This window comes from Canis lupus, chromosome 3, assembly GCF_003254725.2.
Source record: "Canis lupus dingo isolate Sandy chromosome 3, ASM325472v2, whole genome shotgun sequence".
In the NCBI taxonomy this organism is placed as follows: domain Eukaryota; kingdom Metazoa; phylum Chordata; class Mammalia; order Carnivora; family Canidae; genus Canis; species Canis lupus.
In genome coordinates this window covers 33,416,965-33,433,250 of record NC_064245.1, presented here as the reverse complement: position 1 = coordinate 33,433,250, position 16,286 = coordinate 33,416,965, and the positions used below count along the sequence as shown (strand labels likewise).

The following is a 16,286-nucleotide window of genomic DNA, read 5'->3' as shown; positions in this document are numbered from 1 at the left end:
GTTTTTCCGCTGTCTGTCTAGCTGGTCTTGTGGGGGAGGCCTGCTCTGTTGATTCTTAGGTGTTAGCACTTGGGGAGCTGCTCAGCCCCCTGCCTGGTGCAGGGCTCAGTGAATGTTGTTTAACCTGTTTATCCTGTGAGGCCACTGTGAAGCTCAGTGGGGGTTGTTTACCCATGAGGCCCCAGGAGGAACAACCCCAGTGGCGGCGGCCAGCTCTGGTACCCTGGAGTCAGCTCCCGCAGTCACTACAGAGCTCTTGGTCTGCAGGGGCCTGGATACTCTGGGGCGGGGCGCTCATCTGCTCAGCTGGGGCAGGAGCGTCCTTGCTGTCCTGGGCCCTCCCGGCCTCTGCCTGTCCCCGGGTCAAGCCGGATCCTGGGCTGTGTCCCCGGTGCCCTGTGCTCCAGAGCCTGCGCTGTTGGATTCGCGCTCCCAGCCATGCCGGAGCCCCTGCGAGCCCCTCCGAGCTGCTCCCGGTCCGCCATGCCCGCGCACTGCAGCCCTTAGGGAGCTCGGCGCCCTCTCCCCGGGGGCAGGTGTCTGTTACTGTCCCCGGGAGCCCGAGGGCATCCCCGCCCTCCTGGGGTCCTGCTCTAACTCCCTGCGAGCCCCTTTCCGCCCGGGAAGGTCGGTGCAGCTCCTGCTTCTCCGGGACGGGGCTCTCCTGTCCTGGGGACACTCGCCCCGGCCTCAGCCCGGCTCCTCGCGGGGCCCCTCCCCCTTGGAGGCCTTTGTTCCTTTATTTCTTTTCCCCCGTCTTCCTACCTTGATAGAAGCGCGAACTCTTCTCACTGTAGCATTCCAGCTGTTCTCTCTTTAAATCTCAGGCCGCATTCGTAGATTTTCAGGATGATTTGAAGGTTTTCTAGGTAATTTGGTGGTGACAGGTGACTTGGGGACCCTACTCTTCTGCCATCTTGCCCCGCTCCCCGGAGGATGCCTTGTTTTTTAAATTTCACAAGCACTAGACATAACTTATTTTAACTTAGAAATTTCAAATCTAATAATGAGTAACAATTTGTTTTTAATGATCTATGATAGGGAGAGACTGAATGAGGTATATTTATGTGTGTATTAGAGAAGGGTAGCATCAGGTTCCAGTTAATTTTAAAATATTAAAATGGTCACTTAAAATATAGTCACAATTCTTTAGGGCTTACTTTATGTGTCGTTTATTATTTTAACATATAAAAAGATATTCTTATGACGTATAAACTTTGTAATTTACTTTTCTTTTTTTTAAGATTTTATTTATTTATTCCTGAGAGACAGACAGAGAGAGAGAGGCAGAGACACAAGCAGAGGGAGAAGCAGGGAGCCTGACGTGATCCAGGTCTCCAGGATCACACCCCAGCTGAAGGCGGTGCTAAACCGCTGGGCCACCAGGGCTTCCCTTTACTTTTCTAAGTTTAAAATTAAAATTGATATCATTTGTATATATCATGCCTTTTAGACGGAAGATAATGTTTCGTGTACTTTATGGTAATCACCAATGTAAACATTTCATTGAAGAACTTTAACTCCAAATGGATAGTCAAAATGGAAGAATTCTAACAACATGCTATTCTTCCAACAAATTCATTCTTGATTCCTTTTTTTAAAAAAAAATTATTTTATTGTAGTAAGAATACAAAGCATGAGATCTACCCTCTTTTTTCTGTTTTTTTGTTACTTATTTATTCATTTTAAAATTATTTCTATTGTATTTTTGGCACATAATGTATGTTTCAATTGTACGATATATTGATGCAACAATTTTGCATATTATCCAGTGCTTACCACAATAAGTATAGTCACCATCTCTCACCATGTAATGTTATTACTGTATTATTCACTATATTCCCTATGTTAGACTTTTCATCTCCATGATTTATTTATTTTATAACTGGAAGTTTGTACCTCTTAATTCCCTTTATCGATTTCATCCATTTCCCCACCCACCTTCCCTCTGGCAACCACAAGTTTGTTTTCCATATTTAAGAGTCTGTTCTTTGGTTGGTTAGTTTGTTTCTTTGTTTGTCTTGTCCTATAGATTCCACATATAAGTGAAATCATGTGGTATTTTTCTTTGTCTGGCTTATTTCACTTAGCTTGATGCCCTCTGGGTCCATCCATGTTGTTACAAGTGGCAAGATCTCATTCTTTTCCATGGCTGAGTAATATCCCATAATGAAATACATAATTCATATATATATATATATATACACACACACACTTTATCTTTATCTTCTTTATCTTTATCCACTCATTTATTGATGCAAATGTTATATCTGATAAGAGGATAATGCACAAAATATATAAGGAACTTATATGACTCAATACCAGAAAACCCAAATAATCCAATTAAAAAATGGGAAAGGACTAATAGACATTTCTCCAAAGAAGACATACAAGTGTCCAACAGGCATATGAAAAGTACTCAGCATCACTCATCATCAGGGAAATGCAAATCAAAACTATAATGAAATATCACTTTATACCACAAGGACTGTTCTAGCCATTTCATGTTACACCTGTCAGAATGGCTAGTATCAAAACGACAAGAAATAACAAGCTTTGGTGAGGATGTGGAGAAAAAAGAACCCTTGTTCACTGTTGGTAGGAATGTAAATTGGTGTAGCCACTGTGAAAAACAATGGAGGTCCCTCAAAAAATAAAAATAGAAATATCATATGATCCAGTAATTCTACTTTGAGGAATTTACTGAAAGAAAATGAAAACACTAGTTGGAAAAGGTATATGTACCCCTATGTTTATTGCAGCATTATTTACAATAGATATCTATGGAAGCAACCCAAGTGTCCATTGAGAGATCTACCCACTGATCAAAATTTTAAATATTCAATACAATATTGGTGAGTTTGAACATTATATATAATTTTGAAAAACTGATGATTTTGAAATTTTGACAATATATTTTCTTCCATAAATTATGGGACTAGAGAATCAAATATAAGAATGATAGTGGACCTGTATATGTCTGTCACCACTCCAAGAGACACTTCATTAAATGTTCCCTTGGAGAAGGAGGCAGAGGAGGGAGCCACATATAATGGGTAGAAGGACCCCCTCCTCCTATGTCAACTGCTCCCATTGGGGGAGGCATGTGGGCTGAGCTGCCACTGAGGCAGTGTAGGCCATGGAGTGACAGACTAAGGACTAGAAGTTTAAGGCTCAGCTTGTTCCTCTGAAAATGAGGGCAGTAATTACTACCCTGCCTACCTTAGCAGGATTTACTGAAAATCCAAGGAATAATATGCATGAAAGCATATTGCAAATTGGAAAGTCTTGTACAACTGAAGGGTATTAAAACTGTAATAAAGTTTAACTTTGAAAGGTAATTTACCAAAAACTATTGTAGTGTAAGTGCCTAGCATTAAGCTTTTTTGATTGCAATGTAAGTGCCTGATGTTGTCTTTGATTGCCAAGGCATCCATTTCAGTGACATCCATCTCAAATAAACATTTTGCCAGCTGTGTGACACAGTTACTGGCTATACAACTACATAAGGAGGCAGCCTGACCTACCTGTGAAGTTCCCCTTTTAGGAAACCAGGTAACCTAGACAATTGACCACCTATGTGACCCTGCTTTTCCCTTCCCACACCCTAATTCCCATTCTTTATGTTATTTTTTATAATGATTTTATTTATTTTTTCATGAGAGACAGAGAGAGAGAGTGAGAGAGAGAGAGAGGCAGAGACACAGGCAGAGGGAGAAGCAGGCCTCACACAAGGAGCCCGATGTGGGACTCGATCCCGGGATCCTGGGACCACACCCTGAACTGAAGGCAGATGCTCAACTGCTGAGCCACTCAGGCATCCCTAATTCCCACTCTTTAAATTCACCAAGAAAGAATGAACCCAGGAAACCTTGAGTACTCCACCCTCAACCCTAATAAGACAGAAGCCCAGGTCTGAGCTCTTCTCTCTCTCTCTTGCTCTCTCCCATCTCCCCGCTCCTCTCCTCTCTCTTGCCCTGAGACCTCACTGTGTGGCCTTAGGTGTGCTGTGTTGCCTTGTACCCCTGAGGACTTGTTAATAATAAATCTTGTTTTATCAAAGTTCCCTGATGGTTGTTGCAAGGTACATCTTGGAATCACAATGAGAACCACAAGGACTTGTCCAGCCACAACATTGGCTCCATTCAGAGAAATGTCAATGGCACTGCCAGTAGTAGTATCCCAGATGAGTGCTCCAGGCATTCATAGCTGATAGCATTACTGCCATAGGCTGAGATCCATGCAAAACAACTATGCAGCTATATTAATAACTTTATAATGTATAGATTTAGGTTTGTTTTTTGTTTTTGTTTTTTAATTTTTATTTATTTATGATAGTCACAGAGAGAGAGATAGAGAGAGGCAGAGACATATGCAGAGGGAGAAGCAGGCTCCATGCACCGGGAGCCCAATGCGGGACTTGATCCCAGATCTCCAGGATCGCGCCCTGGGCCAAACGCAGGCGCCAAACCGCTGCGCCACCCAGAGATCCCTAGATTTAGGTTTGTTAGACCAATATTATTTTCAACGGACAGTTTGTTTCAATTGCTAATTCCTAAGTAAAGCATGCAAGAAAATATTCAGGTTTGTCTGAATTTGCTGATTTATTTTTGACATATTTGAAATATAATCTTTATACTGATCTCCACTTTATAATGCTAGAGCTCTTGATCTGCTTTGGAATGTCTGAGCTGCATTCTCAGAGCTCTGCTAAGTAACAGTTTTGTCTTCATACCACATCTGTATGCTACCCAGGTATCCAGGAAAAGTGGAGAAGGAACATTCCACCCCTATAGGGAGATGTGACCTCTGTTCCCAGAAATGTCCCATCTGCAAAAGAAAGCTGGCTGGTACACCCATGAGCACCTGGCTTGACAGAGTAATATGTCCTCTGGTCCTCTAGTAAGTTGCACATCACACCAGAGACAAATCTTGCTCTTCAAGGGTTGTTTTGACTGCAGGCAGACATGGTTTTGATGACCTTGGAAGCTTCTCCTGCCCTGAGTCTTCATGGTGATGCAGTCTGAGCTGGTCACACATATACTCAATCTCACTGCATTTCTGTGGTTCAGAACAGACACTTCTGAGTAAGTCTAGATATGGAAACCTTGTTGAGATGATTGGTGGGTGCTGTGCATTAAGGCTGCTGCTGGATACTTTATTCAAATTTGAGCCCCTGTATTTCCTGACCTGTCTAGAATTCTTGAATTTGAAGATCACATTTTCCCTTTTGGCAAAAAATGCCCTTGGGATTTTTTTTTAAAGAATTTATTTATTTATTCATGAGAGACACAGAGAGAGGCAGAGACACAGGCAGAGGGAGAAGCAGGCTCCATGCGGGGAGCCTGATGTGGGACTCGACCCCAGGATCATGCCCTGAGCCGAAGGCCCATGCTCAACCTCTTAGCCACCCAGGCATCCCTGCCCTTTGGATTTTTGATATAGATTTTTTGAGGGTAGTATTGCCATCCTCTTTGAATTGTTTATTGCTAGTATAGAGAAATACAGCTGATATGTGATGAGTTTTTCTGAAATTGTTTGTTATCTCTAATATTGTGTGTGTGTGTATGTTTGTATTCTTTGGGTTTGTCTACATATAAGACAATGCCATCCTCATTAGAGATAGTTTCCTAGTTTCTTTCCTTCCAATTTGGAAGCATTTATTTTCTTTTTCTTTTTAATTGAAGTATAGTTGACACACAAGATTATATTAGTTTCAGATGTACAACATAGTGACTCAATATTTATATACACTACCAAATGCTAACCATAAGTGTCACTACCATAAGAATATATAATATATGTCATATATATACACATACATATATATGTATATGATAAGTATATCTGTTGCCATATGAATTTATTATAATATTATTGATTATATTTCCCATGCTGGATGTTTCTTCCCTATGACTTATTTAATTTATAACTGGAATTTTATATCTTCTAATCCCCTTGGTCTGTTTTGCCCCTCTTACCATCTCCTCCTCTCCGACTTGACAACCACCAGTTCTCTGTATGTTGTCTGTTTCTGTTTTTTTAGAAACAGACCATTCACTTGTTATTTTTTTAGGTTTCACATATAAGTGAAAACATGTAACATTTGTTTTTCTCTAACATATTGAATTTAGCCTAATACCTTCTAGGTCCATCCATATTGTGCTGAGTGGGAAGTTTTCACTCTTTTTAATAGCTGAGTAATATTCCATTGTATATATTGTCTATACACACATATGTATACATACACAATATGCCATTGTATATATATAGAGAGAGTGTGTGTATGTGTGTGTGTGTATCTCACATCTTTTTTATCCATTCAGCTATCAAAAGACAAGCTGCTTCCATATCTTGGCTATAAATGCTGCAATAAACTTAGGGGTACATATATCTTTTCCAATTAGTTTTCTTATTTTCTTTCAGTAAGTACTTAGAAGTGAAATTACTGGACTATGTGATATTTCTATTTTTGTTTTTTTGACAAACTTCCATAGTTTTCCATAGTGGCTGTCTGTACCAGTGTGCATTCTTATCAACAACACACAAGGGTTCTCTTTTTCTCTATGTCCTCACCAAAATTTGTTATTTATTGTCTTTTTTATACTAGCCATTCTGACTGGTGTGAGATGATATCTCATTTGCATTTCCCTGTATCTGACTTGCATTTCTCTGATGATGAGTGATGTTGAACATCTTTTCATGTGTCTGTTTGTCACCTGTGTGTCTTCTTTGGAGAAATGTCTATTCAGGTCCTCTGCTCAGTTTTTAATTAGATTATTTAGGTTTTTTGGTGTTGGGTTGTGCAAGTTCTTTATATATTTTGAATATTAACCCCTTATTAGATATATCATCTGAAAATATCATCTCCCATTCAGTATGTTGTCTGTTGATTTTCTTGATTATTTCCTTCATGGTGTAAAAGCTTTTTAGTTTGATGTAGTCTCAGATGTTTATTTTTAATTTGTTGCCCTCGCCTGATGAGACAGATCCAAAAAAAAGGTTGCTAAGACCAATGTTTAAAGATTTACTGCCTATTTTCTTAAGAAATTTTATGGTTTCAGGTCTTATATTTAGGTCTTTAATCAATTTTTTAGTTAATTTTTGTAAATGGTGTAAAAAAGTGGTTCAGTTTCACTCTTTTGCATGTCGTTGTCCAATTTTCTCAGCAGTATTTATTGACGAGACTGTCTTTCACCCCTTGTATATTACCTCTTTTGTCATATAGATTAGTTGAAACTAATGTAGGCATTAGTTTAACATGAGTTAAACTCATGTAGGCATGAGTATTTCTGGGTTCTATTCTGTTCTATGGATCTGTGTGTCTATTTTTGTGTCAGTGCCATACAGTTTTGATTATTATATTATATTACTATTATATTATAACTCTGTAGTATAGTTTGAAATCTAGGATTGTGATGGCACCAAATTTGTTTATCATTTTCAGGATTGCTTTAGCTATTTGAGGTCTTTTGTGTTGCCACACAAATTTTAGAATTTCTTGTCCTAATTATGTTAAAAATACTGTTGGTATTTTGATAGAGATTGTGCCAAATCTGTTGATTGCTTTGGATAATATGGACATTTAACAATATAAATTGTTTCAATTCATGAGCATGGTATATCTTTTTATTTATTTGTGTCACCTCCAGTTTCCTTCATCAATGTCTTAGAGTTTTCAGAGTACAGATTTTTCACCTCCTTTAAAAAATTTATTCCTAAGTATTTTATTCTCTTTAATACAATTATAAATGAAATTATTTTCTTAATTTTTCTTTCTGTTAGTTTGTTATTAGTATATAAAAACACAGGTTTTGGTTAATTGATTTTGTATTCCACAACTTTGCTGAATTCATTTATTCATTCTAATTGTTTTTTGATGGAGTCTTCAGACTTTGCTACATATAATATCATGCCATCTACAAATAGTGACAGTTTTATTTCTTTACAAATTTGGATGCCTTTAGTTATTGTTCCTGTATGATTGCTATGGGTAGGACTTCTAATACTATGTTGAATGAAAGTGATGAGAGGATACCTTGTCTTTTTCCTGATTTTAGAGGATAAACTTCAAGCTTTTCTTCACCATTATGTGTAATATTGGTGTGGAGTTATCATATTTTTTTGTTGTTGTTTAGGTAATTTCCTTTCATACTTACTTTATTAAGAGTTTTGTCATGAATAGAAGTTGAATTTCATCAAATGCTTTTTCTACACCTATTGAGATGATTCTATGATTGTTATTTTTCACTTTGTTAATATGGTATATAATGTTGATTGATTTGCAGATATTGAACCATCTTTGTATCCCAGTCAATTATGGTAAATAACCCTTTTATTGCATTGTTGAATTTAGTTTGCAAATATTTTCTTGAGGATTTTGCATCGATGTTCATCAGGGATATTGGCCTAAAGTTTTCATTATTCTGAAGTGTCTTTGTTTGGTTTTAGTATCAGGATAATGCTGGCCTTGTAGAATGAATTTGGAAGCATTCCTTCCTTTTCAACTTTTTGGATTGTTTGAGAAGGATATGTATTAATTCTTATTTAAGTGTTTGGTAGAATTTGCCTGTGAAGTCATCTGGTCCTGGACTTTGTTTGAGGAGTCCAATTTGGATGCCTTTTATTTCTTTTTCTTGCTTAATTGCTCTGGATAAAACTAGTACAGTGTTGATTGATTGTAGTGATAAAAGTGGGCATGCTTGATCTTAGCGGGAGAAGCTTTCAATCTTTTCTCATTGAGCATGTTGTTAGTTGTGGGTTCACCATATATGTCTTTTTATAATTTTGAGGAAGTTTTTTCCATTTCTAGGTTACTGTATTTTTTATCATTAAAAGCTATTGTATTTTGTCACTTGCTGTAGCTGCATCAATCAAGATGATTATGTAGTTTTTTCTTCATTTTATTAACACTAATAAATACATTGTATTTCCATGATAAATCCTGCTTGGCCATGATGTATAATTCTTTTAATAAGCTACTACATTCAGTTTGCTAGTGTTTTGTTAAGAATTTTTGCATATATATTCATAACAGATTTTGTTCTATAATTTTCTTATGATGTCTTTGTTTTACTTTGTAATGATGACCTTATAGGTGAGTTGGGAAGTATTCCCTCATCTTCTAGTTTTGGAAAAGTTTGAAAAGGATTAGTATTAATTCTTTGTTAAATATTTGGCACAATTCACCAGTGAAGCCATCTGATCCTGCACTTTCCTTTGCTAGAAGGTTTTGATTGCTGAGTCAACCTCTTTACTTGTTATAGGTCTATTATTTTTATCTATCTATCATCTATCTATCTATCTATCTATCTATCTATCTATCTATCTATCTATTCAGAAAGAGAGAGAGAGAGAGAGGCAGAGACACAGGCAGAGGGAGAAGCAGGCTCCATGCAGGGAGCCCGACATGAGACTATATCCCGGGTCTCCAGGATCACACCCGGGGCTGCAGGTGGCGCTAAACTGCTGCGCCACCGGGGCTGCCCTGTTATAGGTCTATTAGATTTTCTGTTTTCTTTGTGAATTAGCCCCTTGAATCAGTTCTTTATAGAAATCCCTGTCAAGGCAAAACCAACAAACACAATTTCCTGGGAACAAGATTTGCTTTTCTCTTTCTGGAACCAAGTACCCACTCAGGGAACACAGGCTACGGTCTTCAAGATAGATGCTATATTGGGTAAGAGGGTTGGCCTAGAAATGTTAAAATATCACAGTGCTCTTCTACCCTATTTCAGTGTACTTATGCCCTGACTTACTGTTCACTTGGTTACCAGAAATATTTGACAAGCTTTGAGAGTTCTGATAAGGTTGGTTTTGATAATTTTTGTGAATTTTTTCCATTTCTTTGAGACCTAGGGGTCCTTACTGTACTATTTTTGCCACTGTTACTCCACTCAAACTGTTAATACTTCTTCAAACGTTATTTCTTTTAATTTGGAGTTTTAAACATTTCCATTATTTTTACAGTCTTATATAAGCTGTCTGGTGAAAGCATGCTATTGCATCCATTAATTCATGGCTTCAGTGTCTGGATCACACTGTATGAGTTGATAGTCTAGACATTTCATTTTCATGTGACTTGGTTCATCAGCTTTTTATTTCTTTTCTGGGAGAAATGAGGAATCTTTAGGGGAAATGGTCCCTCAGATTTGAATCTTATGAAGTATGTTATTTGTGTGTGCAAATTCTTACTATATGAGCAAGAATGGCATGGAATGTCTTTCACATTTGCTTTCCTCACTATAATATTTCTAGAGGATCCTGAAGGGTAGATGCACATCTCTTCTGCTTTCCTTTCACTTTTTTAGACCATTTTCTATCTTGATGTGCCCACATTTGATCATTTGGCTGTTGTGTGAGGACATAACACTATCACTTCATGGTTTTTCTTGTTTTTACCAGCAACCAGTGAGTATTCTGAAGGCTCAAGGTAGTGCTTCCCAGTCCACATGGGCTAATTGTTCTCAATCTCTGATGATTAAGGGCCAGTGAAAACAAAGACATGCCCCTGTCTGTGAAAAAGAGAGAGAGAGAGAGAGAGAGAGAGAGAGAGAGAGAGAGAGAGAGATGTTGGAGAAAAAAAAGAGATGTTGGGAAAAAAAGAGAAGATGTGCTTATTAAATATTTGTTTCCTTTTTGTGCAAGTTGAATTAACAGATTTTTCAGAATGGAAAAGAACCTTTGAGATCACCTGTTCAATGTCTTCATTTTACAGATTAGGGATTAGAATTCACAAAAGCCCTCTAGGCAACAGATCCCTTCCCTCCAGGAGAGTGTGCCTTTGCTGCATCACACAGTTGCTAATGTCTTCATCTAGATGGTCCTTCTCAGTGTATTCTTACTAAGCCTTATCTGGGGCTGAATTTTCAGATTCCTGTGTGGTGTAGGTTAAATGGAACTGAGAAGGTACCTCCTTTCTTAATGTTTTCCTTGCATCTTTCCCCAGTCTTTGAAATCCTACCACTATTCATTTCTCTAGACCTGTGCTGTTTGCTATAAATAAAGGTATCTCCTCAGGAGGGATGACTAACCCAGAGTGTCAGTGCCTGAGGTGAAGGCCCTGGCACTGCAGGAGAAGAAAGGTCTATAAAAGTGAAAAGGGAACAAACCAAAGGCAAGTGTGGTTGGCTTGGTGACTCAGAAGTGGAATAGTGGTAAAATGGGAGGAGCTGAGCCAGGCTGTCTCTAGTCAAATGGTGGTGGGGAGTCTCTGCCACTTAAAATTGTGTGACTTTGAGCAGGCCAGTTACATGTTCTGCATCTCAGTTTCTCCATCAGTACAAGGGGGGTAATAATGATAGAAAAGATTAATGAGAAAAATGTATAAAGCACTTAGGACATCTACAAAGTACCATATGAGCACTAGCCAGCTGTAATTATTTCATTGTTATCATTTGTGAACACATGCTAAGCACTGAGGCTCCCCAATGGACTCAGATTCTGCTTTTCAGTATGCACAGGGTCCAGTCCAATGTGCTTTTTCTTTGTCTTTATGGTTGGCTCTTCTACTGGATGTACAAAATAATTACATGTACTGATACCCAGGATATTTTTGTGAAAAGAAAGGCTTTTAGAATTCTAATTTTTTTTTTTTTAATTTTAGAAAGATACGAGGCTGGATAATTTTGGCAACCAATACTTGGCCGCTCAAAATAAAACCCCTAATTTTCCATATTATAGTCAAAGAATGACCTAAAGAGCCCCCAGAGAAGCTCCAAATGATATCAACACTAATTTACCTTTTAAATGTTGAGGTCACTTCAATGTGTCATGCATGCATTAATAGAGTCTAAATGTCTTCATATAGAGGGCTGTAGAACATAGTGGCTCAAAATTTGGTCAGATAACCTGGTTCCAAGACCAGCAAGTGTATAACTTTGTCAACTCCATCCCTCCTCATTTAAAAAATGAAAATGATAATAATAATGCATTCCTCCTGCAGTGTTCTACAACTGAAATTGGTTTCAAAAAAATTCTAAAAAAAAAAAAAAAAGAAAAAGAAAAAAAAGGGCAGCCCGGGTGGCTCAGTGGTTTAGCGCCACCTTCAGTCCAGGGTGTGATCCTGGAGACCCAGGATCAAGTCCCATGTCAGGCTCCCTGCATGGAGCCTGCTCCTCTCTCTCTGCCTGTGTCTCTGCCTCTCTGTGTGTGTGTCTCTCATGAATAAATAAATAAAAATTCTAAAAAAAAAAAAAATGAAATTGGTTTCATGCATGCAAATCACATAGCAAAGTGCTTGGCACATAATACACATTCTTAATTAGCATTAATGGTTACAGATATTTACTCAATATAGGAAATAGACCTTTACTAAGTTGGGTGCTTCCATGTGCTCAGCCCTGGGCTCTGAGCCAGTAACTCAGGCACTTTTCCTTCCCATTTCATAGTGAGTACTCTAATGACTGATTATTCAGAGGCTGCAAGGGTTACCATATTTCCTTGCTATTCTTTGGGAAACCAGGGCACAGAGAGACTGAGAGCATTTCCCAAGGCATGTGAGGGGGCACATAGGACTCCAAATAAGGACTGTCAGAACGTAAAGCTTTTCACAGTTCCAGACTACCTTTTTGAAAAGTTGCTTGCCCTTGTCTTTATAACCTGCTTGGTCTAGAAAGCAGTGTCTACAAATCCTCACCAAAGAAAACAGATGCCTGGGTTGCAGCCATAACAGATTTCCCTTCCTGGGTCCCAGGAGAAGCCTCTGGGAAAGGCTTTTCATACAGGGAAAGGATGCCTGTATTCTAGGGATCCAGAACACAAAGTAAACGACGGTAGTGCCGTAAACAGTCAGGTACCTTCTTATCTTGATAAAATAGTGCCCAAGAACATTTCTATTCCCTTGAGTCTATACTCAAATGGTAACTTTTAAGAATCTACCATGAAGATTTTCTTCCTCATCACAAGTGATAGATATTCACTGTTAAAATTTGAAAAAAAAAAAGAAGAAAAATAATAAATATCACCATATACATTCCAGTATATAGTTTTCCAAATACATACATTGTGACAACACATACACATACATATGCTTTTTGTACACAATATATTGCACACACCTGGGTAGCTTCTTCTGTACCATCATTTCTTACAGTCATGAGTCAAAGCCCTTATCTCTATACAGGACATGCTCCACCCTGAGAAGCAGGGATCTCTGCAAACAAACCATACATTACTGGGTTGTCAGCCACATTGATGTCTTCCCCCCTCCCCCCCCCCAAAAAAGAAATCTCAGTTAATAAATTCCACAAAGAGCAGGATTTAGCCCGTCCTGTCATCGTATCAACAGTGTCTGGTGCAGGCCTCTGTGTAGCTGGCTGTCAGCAACCGTGTTGAGTAAAGGCATTAATATGTTTGTTTTAGCTACTGTGCAGACATTTTATGGAACCTAAGGCCTCTTCATCTGCTCATACTGCTGTTTTCTGGCACGAAGGCTGCACTCTCTTAACCATACCCAGAAAGGACATGCTTTCCCCTGGTCCTCCCTACGCTTGTGCTTTCCTCTTCACACCACCTTAGTCTTCAGATATGGATGCCCATGTCTTTCCTGCATTCTGAGACCATATTCCCCGGCTACAGAATTTCCCAGGGACCCAACTTCCTTTCCTGTGTGCCCATGACAGCTCTTCAATTTCCAGTAGTTCAGTTTGACCTGTATTATCGCATTTATAAACAGCCACCATATGGTCTGCCTGGCAGGCTGTGGATTGTTGCATTCAGAAATGCTCCAATTCATCATGTACAGTTCCCAGCAAAATACTAAATAAATACTAATAAATAAATTTATTCAGCTCATACTAAATCATGACAAATTGTTCTTTCTCAGATTCACAATGGATGCCCTCACACAAAGCAGGGTTCTACTTTCCATGTTTTTTTTTTTTTTTAATTTCATGTTTGTCATTCAAGTTAACAAATATTTATTTACTGAGTACAACTGTATAGAGGCCCTGGGCTTGGTGTTGCCATGGATCTCAAGGCTGGTAAGAGAAAGTCTCTGCCCTTCTGGAGTTTCCAGTCTGTTGAATTGCTAAAAGGTGCACATCTGGAAAACCAGATGCAGCTTTGTGCCTCTGTTGTATTTTGGATATCAGGAAAAATTGTATCTTTTAGCAGAGATGATGGATTGATTACTTGCCTTTGTTCATAATCATGGTTCTTACATCTTAAGATTCTTAAGATAGAGCTGCTGTACTACAGGCTAACTGTGTTAAGACAAGAATCTTTAGTCAAGAATTGACAACTCTAAACAAAGCATGAAATTAGAACCAGCATTTACCTTTGAATTTTCAGGAGCTCTGTGTTCACACATTTTATTTGTATGTTTTCTAAGAAGAACAAATAACTGTGAGATACTAATTTCCCTTTTATTTTTCAAATCTAGAACGACTTTCCAAATAAACTATAAATTTGAACCAGGTCAGATAAAGGGCAAAGGTTAAGTCCTATCCACTTCCTTTTTGGGTTTATTTTTATTTTTCTATGTCTGTACAATGTCTATCTCTGCATTAAAAAATTTGTGAATCACATGCTCATATGTTATTTACATCAGTTACTTCTACTAAATTCTGAGTCTGGTGGGCAGATATTTGGAAGTTCTGGCCCGCTGTCTGGCACATAAGAACGTGAATGATGGAAGAGGCTGCATAGGGAGGCCTGGGGTGAGTGAGACAAAGTGTTTTGAGGCAAGCCGGTGTGGGCTAGTGGAAGCCTTAAATAATGGGCTTTAGAAAGAGGGATCTATTTACCCAAAGCATAGCCCCAAGGGTAGGAAGGGCTAGGAAGAAAAGGAATCTTCTCTACAGACACAGCTCAGCTCATTCATAATTTTTCCTTAGGCACAGAAAAGTTTATCCAGTTATTTTTATCTTTCTTTTCTTCTCTCCCTTTCTCCCTCCCTTTGTCCCCACCCAAACCTTTCTTTCCTTCAGTGCTCTGACTTTAATTATAATATTCTTCAAATTGTCTGATCCTTCTAGGGCAATGATGCACAACCAGGGCAATTTTGCTTTCCCTTCCACCCTGCCACACACAAACCAAAGGACATTTGATGATATTCAAAGCCATTTTTGTTGGTGTAATGTGTACAGATAGTGCTACTGACATTGGGTGGGTGGAGGCTGGACATGCTGCTAAATATGCTACCATGCATATGAAAGTCCTCCCCTCATTCCCCTCAATATAGCATTATCTGGCCCAAATGTCAATAGTGTCAAGATTTTGAGAAACTTTATACTGGTATCCTTATTTTCTAGGGCAAAGGACATCATGGTGATATTAGAAACTTGTTTTCATTATTACCTAAAAATCCTTTCCTTCTTAACTTATTTTTTCTTTTTTATCAGAGGTGTTACAAGAAGAGATAGTGGATAGAATTTTTTTTAAAAAAGCCAACAAAACAAAACCTAAACTGCATGATCTCATTTGTGTGGAGAATCTAATACAAAACAAAACCAACTGATAGGTTCAGAGAATAGATTGGTGGTTGTCAGAAGTAGGGTTGAAGGGTGAGTGGAATGAGTGAAGGGCTTAAAAGGTACAAACTTCTGATTATAAGATAAATAAGTCTTGGAGAAGTAATGTATACCATAGTGACTACAGTCAACAACACTACATTGTATATTTGAAATTTGCTGAGAGAATAGGTCTTAAAAAGTTTTTATCACAAGAAAAAAAGTTTGTAATTATGTGAGCTAATGCATTTTGACTAAACATGTTGTGGTAATCTGATACATATATCGGATCATTTCATTGTACACCTAATACCAATTCAATGTTATATGTCAGTTGTATCTCAATAAACTTTTTAATTGAAAAAGCAAAAGAGCAACAGAGGGTGAGGTGCCTGTGTAGATCACAGCCCTCAAGTGCATCTAGCTGCACTTTGGCCTAGGCCTGCCTCTCCATAGGATGCCAGGAGACTGAAGATCCTGTGTGAAGTCCTTCTCCCCATGAATCCCAGCCCCTACCAGCAATGCTCTCTGGTATTCACCTACACCCTTTGCAAGATATCCACTAATATACTAGCCCTTCCAGACCTTCCCTCCAATTTTTTTCACCAAATACATCATGAATATCTTTCCATGTAAGTACACATAGATAAACATTCTCTTTTTTAATGATGGCATGGTATTTTATGGCATAGGTACACCAGCATGTAATTAGCCAGTTTTCCTGTTGTTTCCAATTTGAGTTTTTCTAGTTATTCACAATTAAATACAATATAGCACTGAGAAACTGTGTGAACATCTCTGCACAGTTGTCTGATTATCTCTTTAAGATAAATT

General features: G+C 38.4%; 1 protein-coding gene and 1 long non-coding RNA gene across 3 annotated transcripts in view; one reads left to right on the top strand and one right to left on the bottom strand.

Annotated features, from left to right (window-relative positions):
- Nucleotides 1–16,286, top strand: part of GABRG3 (gamma-aminobutyric acid type A receptor subunit gamma3) — a 712,386-nt gene that overhangs the window by 94,212 nt on the left and 601,888 nt on the right. The gene's annotated exons all lie outside the window — the stretch shown is intronic.
- On the bottom strand, nt 4,344–14,872 carry LOC112653271 (uncharacterized). Its single transcript, XR_003132021.3, has 3 exons — nt 14,279–14,872; nt 13,059–13,153; nt 4,344–10,514 (listed from the first exon to the last, which is right to left on the bottom strand). It is a non-coding gene; the product is annotated as an uncharacterized LOC112653271 (long non-coding RNA).